At 44.1% G+C, this 12703-nt stretch overlaps 1 long non-coding RNA gene across 1 annotated transcript; it reads right to left on the minus strand.

Annotated features, from left to right (window-relative positions):
* Positions 1-1362: 1362 nt before the first annotated feature.
* On the minus strand, positions 1363-12526 carry LOC311513463. Its single transcript, XR_014709736.1, has 3 exons — positions 12458-12526; positions 9960-10115; positions 1363-1428 (listed from the first exon to the last, which is right to left on the minus strand). It is a non-coding gene; the product is annotated as an uncharacterized lncRNA (long non-coding RNA).
* Positions 12527-12703: the final 177 nt, after the last annotated feature.

A 12703-nucleotide genomic window follows, 5' to 3' on the forward strand; every position in this document is an offset into this window, starting at 1 on the left:
ACAGATAAATTTATCTCAGGTGGCCCTGGCCTAAGGCCTGATCTTGCAAGATTTATCCAAATGAATATGCCTTGCTCCTGGGAGCAGACTCATGAAAATCAAGGGGAACTGGTAGCTTGAGCAAGGAGTGATTGCATAAGTAAGGCTCGCAAGATCTGGCCTAGAGTCTTTCTTTTTCTGTAATTGCCTGTTTGTTATTTACCTTGCCAGCTATGTCAGATGCTGCATGAGAGGAACTTTGCTTTGAATCAAAGGTAATGCCCCAAAGACTTTCAAAAAGAGTTGGGTGTATCACTGCCCTGTGTGTCCCCTTCAATTCATATGGGGGCAATGTAGGGTTAAGCAATCCAGTTCCTGTGCCCAATTCCTACTACAGGAGGCCACTTACTCTAGTACTGCAGAGAACAGACCAGCAATGGAGCAGTACACTGGTTGTGCAGGACCTTGATGGTGAAGATGGGGGTATTAAGTTCAGTGTTGAAAAAAGAGGAAGCCAGAGAAGGGAGTCAAAGAGGAGAGCTGAGGTAGGAAGGGCCATGAACACAGATGGAGCATTTTGGGAAGGGGAGATGCAGGGGGCTCAGAGAAGAGGAAACCATAGTAGTCATGGCAGAGACAGAAGGGATGTAATGTAGAAGAAGGAGCAGGATTTAACAAGAACCTAGAGTCGTGGGGGAGAAGGAGAAAGAGAGTCTACAGTGTACGTCAGACTTGGCTGGTAGCAAATGCAAGTTCATTGATCTCAGTGGAGTTGCACTTGCTAGCACCAAGTCTTATGAGTTTGTATTACTTGGGAGTGGGAGATTCTTTGCACCAAGAGAATAAATAACTGGCTGGTATCTTTCCTTGTTTCCTGATAGATGAAGTACCAGAGAATACAGAGGCGATGGGGTTGTACTTTATGAACGCTGCTCCATATGACCCCAGAAATGTTCAGCTGCCTCCAATGTTTTTTTAATTTACATGAAGAGAGAAGCACTTCTTGGAAAGCTGTCCAGCTCCCATTGAAGTCTCTTAGGCCCAGATCCTCAAAGGTATTTAGGTGTCTGAATCCCTTGGGAGTTAGGCACCTAAATCCCATGGGAGTTAGGCACCTACGTGTCTTTGAGGCTGTGGCCCCAAGTGACCCCATTAGAAGAGGAGGCCTATAGGGCAGATAATAACTAGTCCTTAGCCGAGGCAGGTAAAATGTTCCCAGCTCAGCTTCCAACTGGGTGAATCACAGCTAGCTTCATGTTCCATTACAAACTGAAAGCCTAACACAGCCTTGTCAAAAGTATCTCACAGTGAAACCTGAGCCCAGTTTAAAGGGAGCATAGGGAGGATTTAGGTGTAGAAACCAACCTGAACTTGCAATCTTTGTGCAGTGTAAACCAGGTGATGCTTAATGGCTTCTGATGAGCTTCATGTTCGGGGTTTGGTCCAGACCTGCAGTTCGAACAAAGAGGGTATGAACCTTTATTAGGTGAAAGTGAAGAAAAGGCTCACATGACTACTTGGAAACTTCACCAGTCATCTTTCACCCAGACCTGGTAAAAAGAGGCCAAATCCATCTCTGGTGTAACTCAGTGGGGGCTGCCGGAGCTCAGCACCTCACAGGATCAGGCTCCAGCTGTGTTAGGGAACAAAATATACTTACAGGAGCCCTTGAGTGAAAACCCTTGCTCCTTAATGGTCTGAACTGGGACAAGGCTGGCAAGAAGAGGCTTTGTGGATCAGAATTAGACACAAAGCTCAGCTTCACTGCATTATATAATTACCTAAGATTTCAAAGGTGTTATAGCCTAAATGTAGGGTTGCCAGTTTTGGTTGGACATACTCCTGGAGGTTTCATCACATATTGTAATCTTTAATTAAAGATGAATCTTACATTCCTGGAGACTCCGGGACCATGCCTAAATTGCATGCAGTGCATTCATTCGAATCCTCCTTTTGAAGCAAATGCCTCAACACCATACTCACTGTTTCTGTAGCTGTCTTTCCCTCATTGCCATGTAATATAATTATCTTCTATAAAACATATACACACAAAGGATGTGTCCTGTAACTTGCCATTAGATGATGTAATGCTTCTGAAGGCTAGATTACCTTAAAGGTAGGCTCACACCAATTAAACATAATGGTCCAAATTCTTTTCTCTATTACACCGCACTGTCCACTTCAATGAAGTTGTAACAATGCAACTGAGAGGGGAGTTTGGTGGTGAAAAGGGGTGTGTGGGGGTGGGGGACCTCCAATTTAGTGTGTTACTGAATGGCCGGAGAGCACTTAGCTTACGAAGAAAAAAATCCTGCTGGATCTTGTAGATAAACAAGACCGTTTTCGGTTCTCAGAAGGGTGTCCTCCTGCCCTGCTCTAAGCCAGACGCTCCTACGTTATCTTATTGTATGCACTGCCCTTAGCTGTCCCTGGCATCACACACACCTCCTGTTTGTAGAATATGACTTGCGATAAACCTAACCCAGTCTCCCTAATCAGCTGAGAAGGGCTGAGCAGATGCCTTGGGATGCTGGAGGATGCATTACACCCTTCTTGGTCAGAGGTTTCGTTCAAGACAGGAGAGGACGATTTAATTTTAAGTAGGTGGATGAAATGCAAGTAGGTGGAACAGAATTTATAAGTGCAAATATTATTGCCCTGATTCTCTACACTAAGGCAACACTACATCAGCATGGCAGTGTGTCACATTTACACCCATCTCAAGGCCCTATTACATTGCCACGGTGGTGTAAAGTAGCCTTAATATAAGTGACACTGCAGGCCCACTGGTCTGATTGATCATTGTCTTACGTGTTGTTTAGTCATTTGCACCAGTGCAATGCTCGTGCAAATCACTACTATTCTGATTTGGTAATGTTTCACACCTACTTTGCACAAGTATAAATGACTGCATTAGATGCAGGGCAATGCTGAATCATGCTCTTTGTGACTTATTGCCAGAGCTATTTTCCACCACCGTTGTGATTGCATGACTTGCATCACCACCTCAAAGTTTTTGGCTCTGTGAGTAACTAAATAACTTATTAAACCAATAGAAGGGAAAGCACCCGGAAGAAGAAGCTCTTAAACATATTTCACACTCATAAGAAAAGGAGCAATTTGCTTGCTGAAATTGCCTGAGATTCTATGTTATTTCAAGATGTTTTGCAAATATAGTCTAAATCCCCCTGGGGATTATATACCGGCACATGATTATGCAAATTCATTCTTACGTTGTTAATAATTTTTAATCAGGCAACTCAGATAATGTGCAATCCTCTGAAAGGCAATGGATTACATGTCTTCCTACTAAGAATAGGACATGCCTGGTCTGACTAATCCACAGTATGGACAGATTCTTTAATGGGATTGCAAGGATGTAAGTGAACATAAGAACGGCCACACAGGGTCAGACCAAAGGTCCATCTAGCCCCATATCCTGTCTTCCGACAGTGGCCAATGCCAGGTGCTCCAAAGGGAATGAACAGGTAACCATCAAGTGATCCATCCCCTGTAGCCCATTCCCAGCTTCTGGCAAACAGAGGCTAAGGACACCATCCCTGCCCATCCCAGCTAATAGCCATTGATGGACCTATCCTCCATGAATTTAACTACCGGTAGTTCTTTTTTGAACCCTTTTATAGTCTTGGCCTTCACAACGTCCTCTGGCAAGGAGTTCCACAGGTTGACCGTATGTTGTGTGAAGAAATACTTCCTTTTGTTTTAAACCAGCTGCCTATTAGCTTCATTTGGAGACCCCTAGTTCTTCTGTATGAGAAGGAGAAAACAACACTTCTATTTATGACAGGTTTCAGAGTAGCAACCATGTTAGTCTGTATCCTCAAAAAGAACAGGAGGACTTGTGGCACCGTAGAGACTAACCAATTCATTTGAGCATAAGCTTTCGTGAGCTACAGCTCACTTCATCGGATGCATGTAGCTCACGAAAGCTCATGCGCAAATAAATTGGTTAGTCTCTACGGTGCCACAAGTCCTCCTGTTTATGTGTTTGTAGAGCCGCTAGCACAGTGCGGCCCTCGTCCTTGACTGGGACTCCTCGACACTACCACGCTACAAATAAATACTAATAATGATTTGGTCCCATGTGTATTTAGGCAGTTTCAGAATAGAGCCACACTTCACAAGGGCACAAGCAATAGAACTCATTTTCTCACCCTTAGGTAGGGTCTGATAGTTTGGAATCACTTCAACCCGTAGGGTGGAGGGCAGCCGTCAGTGCATGCTACGCTAATGGAGAGATTTTGGCAAAGAACATCAGGGAAAGCCCTATTAAAAATGCCCTGGTATAAGCTAGTAGCTGCACAGAATATGGGCTTTTAAGGTGTCATCCAGGAGACATCGTTACCTCATACAGTAAACAGCAGGAGACAGATTTGCAGCAGGTATAATCTGCTCTAGCTCCATTGAAGTCGGTGGAACTAGGTTGCTTTATATCAACTGAGAGTCTGACCCCATAACTTCAGACCGATAAAGGGCTGTGGCGACGGTGCTGGGATATGAGCACGTGGTTCCAGGGAGCTTAGGTATTTCAGACCTGATGATCAGACCGCTAAAACCCTCTCTAAGGTTGCTAGACAAAGTCTTCTGTCCATTTATCATCACCCTTTGTATCTTTGTCTGGATGGACACCATCTTGTATATTGGCTCCAATACACATTCCTGCCAAAGCAGGCCCCCTTGTGCTTGTGCAGCAGAAGAGATAGCAAGGCTGATCAACAGCAGAATAGATTCCTGCTGCGTCTTCTGCATGAGGTTAAATTATAACCAACTTTTGCACAGAAAACACAATACATTTTGAATCGGTTTATGCAGCTACTCTTCCAGGAGCAAGGCGTAAGACTGAGAGAGAAAGGGCTCATTAAGGTAAATGACCCACTGTAATTTCTCCACCTTGCCATGCCAGGCCAAATAAATTGGAAAGAGATTAGTTATGATTGATTCTGTTATTTATAGAGTAGAAATTGAGATAAACTAATGGGAGCAATAAATGAGTGTGTTCTCCTGAGCGGCGTTTTAATTCAAAAAGTTTTGTTCATTGACTAATTTTGCCTGATGAAAAGGAACTTATGCCTGTGTTTAACTTTGTGAAAATAAGAGGTTCTATTGACTTCATTTAGGACTACTTATGTGATGAAAAATAAGCACACGCAGAGTTGCTTGTAGGATCAGGCTCTTAAAAGTTATTTAAGCCTTAGAAACTAAGTCAAATTGTCTGTAAACAGCACGTATTTTGTTTAGCCTCATAGGAGAAAAATCATCTATTGCAATCTCATGTTCCGTGGTGGATTGTGATGCAGCAAAAAACTGACAGAAAGATAAAACAATTGCCAAGCCATTTTAGTTTTGTTTAAAGATTTTTTTTAAGTTATATACATTTCTTCGTGACATAGAAGGGTCAGGGGATTCATAATATCCACAGAACACCTTTGTTGTTCAAGATTTCATCTGAAAGATTTGACACATAATAACCTTGGTTTCAGAGTAACAGCCATGTTAGTCTGTATTCGTAAAAAGAAAAGGAGGACTTGTGGCACCTTAGAAACTAACAAATTTATTTGAGCATAAGCTTTCGTGAGCTACAGCTCACTTCATATTTAGTCTCTAAGGTGCCACAAGTACTCCTTTTCTTTTTGATACTAACCTTGATGGCTGGAAGGTCTGAGTTGAAGCTACTGAGATCTGAACACGTGGTTTAATAGGTTCTAGCTATTCTAAACACAGGGCCAGTTTCTGCCAGTGTAGAAGAATAGGGGAGGCATAAAGGGGACCTGTCAGAAGGCCAGTCAGACTCTCTGCCTGACCCCAGCCCTGGAACAGGTTAGAGCAGTGGTTCCCAAACTTTAACAACCTGTGAACCCCTTTCACGAAAATGTCAAGTCTCACAAACGCCCTCCTAAAAATGAATATTTCCAGGGATTTTCTCCTTTACCTGAGTATAAATTATAAGAGCAGTGATCTTGGAAATATAAAATTTGTTTTTATGACATGCTTATGACACACTATTTATTATTCATTATTATTTATCATTACAGTATTTGTATTACATTATGAAAATGGCAACACTCTTCCAAGATCTCACTTTCATAGCTTGTCTCACTTTGAATAAGCCTGTTATAAGACAAGGCTCCTATGTTTTATCAAGGAGTTTCATCAGGGAGTATCAGATGTGAAACAGCATGAAGGTATTTAGGAAGCCAACTCAAAGAGTTCCTTCTACACAAGCATTCAGGTCTTGAGCAGTCCAAGCAAACGATGCACTTTACAACAAAGCTTAAACTTGTTTTTCATATTAATTTTAAAAACATTACTAGCTGCCTATTTAATTTTAAAAACAGCAAAAAATATCCACCTCACTTTCCATTTCTTATAAGGAGTCTTGAAGTTTAAATCTCCTCAGTGTGATAGATATGCTTGCTTTGATATGCTTAGCTCTTGGAAGTCCAAGGGCTCTGGGCTGCTGGCCCCATGCTGCCCGGGGTTCCTAGGGACAGCTCTGTCCGCCATTAGGGAATTTTTTCCCCGAGAACTCCCTGTAACATTTCATGAATCCCCAGGGGTTCCTGAACCCCAGTTTGGGAACCACTGGGTTAGAGCAACCTGGGGGCTGCTCTAACACGTGCCAACTGGCAACTGTCCCCAAGGGATTGTCTACAAGTTGAGTTTCGCCAAAGTGAAGCATGCTCTGACTGTGGCTCCACCCTGCACCTGACGCCCCTTCACTCCCTGTGACAAAGGCCGCAAGGATGGTAGGTCTGTGCCTGTTGTGGCCGACCCCATGTCAGAGGAATCTCCATCAGGGGAAATAGGATTAGATTCTATCTCCTCTGTGCCGTCACAGCGGTGCAGAGGAGATGGAGCAGAACAGACAATCTGGCCTCTGGTGTTTGGATAGCTGAGACGTCACACATTTAGATCCTTTTAGCAAATAAATTAAACCTGGAGCAAGGCGGTCTGTGTTTCTGGAGCACCCAGGGTGAAATTATGGAGGCCCTGAAAGCAGAACAAATTGGTTTATGGGGGTACTGCATCAGCAATCCTCTTTGCCCCATGGTGCCAAGCTTTATAGTGACATAGTGGCAGTGAGCTAGGGGCATAGCCAGTAAGTTCATGCCTCATAGACACGCGCACGGGGAGGGAAGTCGAATCATGTTGCCAATACATTTCATTCATAGCCTGCAATAACAGCTAAGCACCTTCCTAGTCACTTGGTCTGCAGAGTCTTTTAAGGACTTCTTCCTGTCCAAGGACTGCAGGGTTTGGCCCAGGGATGCTACTCCAGACCCTGAAAATCAGCTTATTCCCCGCCCCCCCCCCACTAGTAAGCCACTTCTGTGGCACACATTATCTTGTTGTTATGTATTCGAGTAATACCTAGAAGCCCCAGTCATTGGTCAGGACCCCATAGTGCTAGGTGCTGTACGAACAGGGAACAAAAAGATGATCCCTGACTAAAGAGCTTACAGTCTAACCATAAACCTGCAATTTAACGCAGGGGCAAAGCGGTTAATAGTGGGGAGTGGAGGGTTGTGTGTATCTGGGTCTGGGTGTTAGCAACACGGCTCAAATCCAGTTTTGCATAAGAAAAAACATTCCCTTCTGTGGTATTTCGTAGCTTCCTCCTCTCCTGGTATCTCCACAACTCGGTGTCTGACTTCTCATAGTTATGTAAACTTCCCTGAATGTGAGGTGATGACAGAAAATGCCTAGAATAATTTATGCTTCTCAGTTTCACTCTTTGAGACTCAAACTAACTCAACCGTAATTTGAAGGGGGCTTGGTTTAGGCTTACATTTTCAAATATGGCCATTGGATGTGGGTGCCTAAAATATCTGGGGGTCTAACTTGAGGTACCTTGGGCCTGGTCTGCAGAGGCATTGGGCACTCACATTGCTCACTCCAGGGTGGGTCAAACTGGTCTCCCAAAATCAGCAGCCACTTTGGAGAACACTGGCCATATTTATTTATTTTAATGTCAGTGGAAAAACTGAAAGCTGTTCCTTCTCTGTGATTTATATCTTCATAAGCAAGTTTTACAGGGGATCCTTTGGTTCTTCACTGTCTGAGGCTGAAGAACACAGTAAATAACTTTATAGGAGGGTGACAGTGGCTTCCATGTCTTGAAATTGTTTTGGTATCAGTATGCATCTAGCTGCATGACATACAGCAAGTCATTGAATTATGTGATCCACAAAAGAGTGCAGAGAAAGTCCCCCGCCACGCCTGTACCGCTCCCAGACTACCCTAAGTAAGTCCTCTGTAGAAGTGTCAGACCAATGTTGTATCACCAAAAAAAAAAAAAAAAAAAGTCAAAAGGAACAACTGAGAACCTTTTGCCAAGCACTTTCTGCCTCCAGCTTTCAAGCATGTAGCCAAGGGTTGTCGGCACATAGTCTCAGTGGGTTTGGGTTGATTTTGTGGTGTTGCAAAGGGAGTATATGTAATTGAAATATGCACAGGAAAACAGGATTGTTTCGTGTGTGTGTGTGTGTGTGTAACACACAGTGCCTGATTCAACTTTCATTGACACTGCTGTAAATCAGGAGTAACTCCACTGAGCTCAATCGACTTACACCATTGTAAAATGGGGGTTAATAAAAGACGAATCATCAGGGCTTTTCTTCATGCCAGACGTAATCTGCAATGTCCTCATAGTAAAAAGCACTACAGAGAAAGGGAAGGGGCAGGCAGAAAGAAGGAGGCTACAATTTTCCAGTTGATGATGTGCACGGTAATTTCAACATTAAGGAGTTTACATAAGATTCTTGGCAAATCAGCAAATCATGCTAAGTTTTCTCGCTCAGCCTAGGTGGGGCTGAACAGAAGACAAGTTCTAGTAATGTTCCCTCCTCCTGTTGTACTTCTTCTCTCCACAACCAGGAACACTGCAAACAGCGGAAAAACAGCTGCTGTTCTCTTCTGAAGTCTCTGGCTTAATCTGCAAAAAGAAAAGGAGGACTTGTGGCACCTTAGAGACTAACCAATTTATTAGAGCATAAGCTTTCGTGAGCTACAGCTCACTTCCTCAGATGCATATCGTGGAAACTGCAGCAGGCTTTATATATACACAGAGAATATGAAACAATATTGTTTCATATTCTCTGTGTATATATAAAGCCTGCTGCAGTTTCCACGATATGCATCTGAGGAAGTGAGCTGTAGCTCACGAAAGCTTATGCTCTAATAAATTGGTTAGTCTCTAAGGTGCCACAAGTCCTCCTTTTCTTTTTGCGAATACAGACTAACACGGCTGCTACTCTGAAATCTGGCTTAATCTGCTTTCCCTTCAAACTGCAGTTGTAGATCCTCCCCTCCCTAGGAATGCCCCAGTTGCTCCTGAGGTGTGTGGTCTGCTCTGTTCATACCCATCCAACCATTCCAAACTGAGTAGTTTATCTTTGCTTGGCCTAATGTATGGGACGCTGGACAGGGAGTCAGAAGACCTGTGTTCCATCTGTGCCATGCCTCTAGCCTGCAGCCTGACTTTCAGCAAGTCTGTTTCCCCTCCCACCTTTTGTCTTTTTAGAATGTAAACTCCCTGTGGCAGTGATGGTCTCTTAGCCTAATGAGACATACTACGTACGTGTATGTACAGCACCTAGCCAAATGGGGCTCTGTTCTTGGTTGGCTGCCCTGGGCACTAGTGTAATACTCTATAAATAGTAATCCAGTCCAGGTTGATTCACTGGTCTGGGATTATCAGCCCTCTCTAGCACTTGGAACAGGATCAAGCTGTAGAAGAGCTCAAGGGATTGAAAAAGAAGAGAGTGACAATGGAGGGGCAAGAAATGGGAGAAAGAGAGAAGACATACAGCAGAAAAGAGGCAGATGAGAACAAGGAATGGCTGGAAGAAGAAAAGAGAAAACTGGAATTGGCATGTATGCTTTTGGGTTTTTAAAATACAATATGGTATGAAAGAAGTGGTACTTACATGAGTGGCTCGGCTTCTCCTCTTACTTACCCAGTTTTACGCCATTGTAACTCAGATGCGACTCTTGATTCACAGAGTCTGCCCGACTCATTGGCCATTTGCACTCACTCCACGCTCAATATACAATTCCATGCTAGAGATGCTGCAGATTTCAGTGTGATAAAGTACAGAGGTGGGCTGGAAACTCTGTAGCAAAGTGGAACTGAAATCATGAATGGTTTCAATACCCTGCTAATATGCTAGTTGCTGTTCTTGGTTATAATATAACCTCTGCTTAGAGGATGAAGCTCACACCAGCACAAAAGGGCCATGCACAACCAACTGAGCCACTTAATTCATATATCAAGGCCTTAAATGGTCTGGACAACCTGAGGTGGGCCATTCGCATAGGGGTGAATTTTACCTGGAGTGAAAAGAAATCACTTCAGCTTGGACCAAACGCTGCAGCTTCTATTCAGAAAAACAACCGTTGAAATCAAATGGGTGTTTTGCGACAGTCAGGACTGCACAATTAGGCCCTCGAAGAGGTTTCAATATACACAAGATTGCTGCATTCATTAAAACCAAGGAAACATTCCTCCCAAGGCACTACGCACAGCTGACATGCAGCCACTTCTGGAATGGAAGGTGACAGTCACCTGGCACATTGCCCAGGGAAATTTTGGCCAAGCCATTATTCTTACTTCAGCAACGTGGGCAACCTTCCTGTCAAGAAAACTGCATGGAACTCAGATAAGCTGTTAGATTAATGCTGCAGGGATTTGAAAGTGTGGCTTGGGCGGGGGTCCGGCCAGCCTGAATCCCAGACCACTGAATCGTCCAGTTCCGTATTTGTATCTCAAGCATTTGTATTATTTATATGAGTATTTACATTCTGCCCCATGGCTTAGGAAGGCCTTTAGCAGGTGAAATAATGTAAGATAGCGTTCTTGTGCATTTCAATTCCTGAATGCTATGAATACCCTGAGAGTAGCAGATTGCTTGTAACTTTGGCCCTATAAATGTTCCCCCGATGCAGTGGGAAAGACTATAAAACCCACATATACAATCAGAGGGACAAATTCTCTGTCCAAATGAAATAATAGGCAGCAGGTTTAAAACAAATAAAAGGAAGTATTTCTTCACACAATTGCACAGTCAACCTGTGGAACTCCTTGCCAGAGGACGTTGTGAAGGCCAAAACTATAACAGGGTTCAAAAAAGCACTAGATAAGTTCATGGAGGATAGATCCATCAATGGCTATTAGCCAGGGTGCGCAGGGATGGTGTCTCTAGCCTCTGTTGGCCAGAAGCTGGGAATGGGCGACAGCAGATAGATCACTTGATGATCCCGTTCTGTTCATTCCCTCTGGGGCACCTGGCACTGGCCCCTGTTGGAAGACAGGCCACTGAGCTAGATGGACCTTTGGTCTGAGCCAGTATGGCTGTTCTTATATTATGTTAAGTAATTAGGCAAGGCTCCATTGAAGTCAGTGGAAATGCTCCCATTTAGAACAGCAGAGAATTTGGCACAGATACTTAGTTTTGTTGGAGTTCAATGGAATACTTTTGGGCTTTATGCAGAAGCCAAATGCATACATGCCAAGTGTCCTTCTCTCTGCCTCTCCCCCACCCTCCCCGTTCCTTAGCATCTTTTTTTTTTAAAAAAGGAAATATTTATAGTTTTCACACGTTGTCCTTCCAGAAAGCTCCCCTTCCCAAAGAAGTTTATTTTGCATTTACTGCATCTCCACTTGTCTCCCCAGTCTTGAGGTGCTTATTCAGTCCGTGGGAATTTTGTATAAATTAAGATGGAGAGAGGTTTTCCTCTCCATTCCCACCATTTTTAGATCTTCTGGGCCTGATCACCCAGTGCCTTGCAACTTGTGTCAGGGTAACAGGTCACTACCTCCCAAACATCCCCTTACGGCATTACACAAAGTAAAACTATTTCCCCATGTTTATTCCCCTACCCCCACTGTTCCTCAGACTTCTTGTCAACTGCTGGAAATGGCCCACCTTGATTATCACTACAAAAGGCCCCTCCCCCTCTTCCTGCTGGTAATAGCTCACCTTAAGTGGTGACTCTCCTTACAGTGTGTATGGTAACACCCATTGTTTCATGTTCACTATGTATATAAATCTCCCCACTGTATTTTCCACTGAATGCATCCGATGAAGTGAGCTGTAGCTCACGAAAGCTTATGCTCAAATAAATTTGTTCGTCTCTAAGGTGCCACAAGTACTCCTGTTCTTTTTGCGAATACAGACTAACACAGCTGCTGCTCTGAAAGTTGGCGCTATAGCAGCCCTTCCTCAGTTTCCCCTTTGAAACACCTAGAAATAATCGAGAAACTAGTTTTGAGAAAACCTAACACACCTGCTTGGGACTAGCTTAATAACAAACAACCTGTGCCTTCTATCACTACATACTTTTTGAAGGGGAGAAAACAATCCCTTGAAAGGGAAACCCTAATTTTCCATCATAAAAAAACAACCACCCAAAAACCATGCCCTGATCATGCATTACCAGCAGGCAGGTCTCCTACCTATAGCCCACTCCTGCTCCTCAGCTCTTTGCATGCAACTCGCCTGCCCTGCAGTTCTTGCCTTCAGGCCCCTGCCTGTTGCTTCCCCACTGCCTCCCATCCAGGCCCTGCTGCAGCTGGTGGGGGATAGCCCCCCTCCCCCGGGCTTTGCAGCCGGGAGCTGACATCACAATGGGAGGGGAGCGGCCCCTTCCAATCAGCGCCCAACCCAGCTTCTAAGCCGGGCTGCCATTGGCGGAAAGAGCT

Source organism: Lepidochelys olivacea (assembly GCF_965140295.1).
Source record: "Lepidochelys olivacea isolate rLepOli2 genome assembly, chromosome: 26".
Taxonomy (NCBI): domain Eukaryota; kingdom Metazoa; phylum Chordata; order Testudines; family Cheloniidae; genus Lepidochelys; species Lepidochelys olivacea.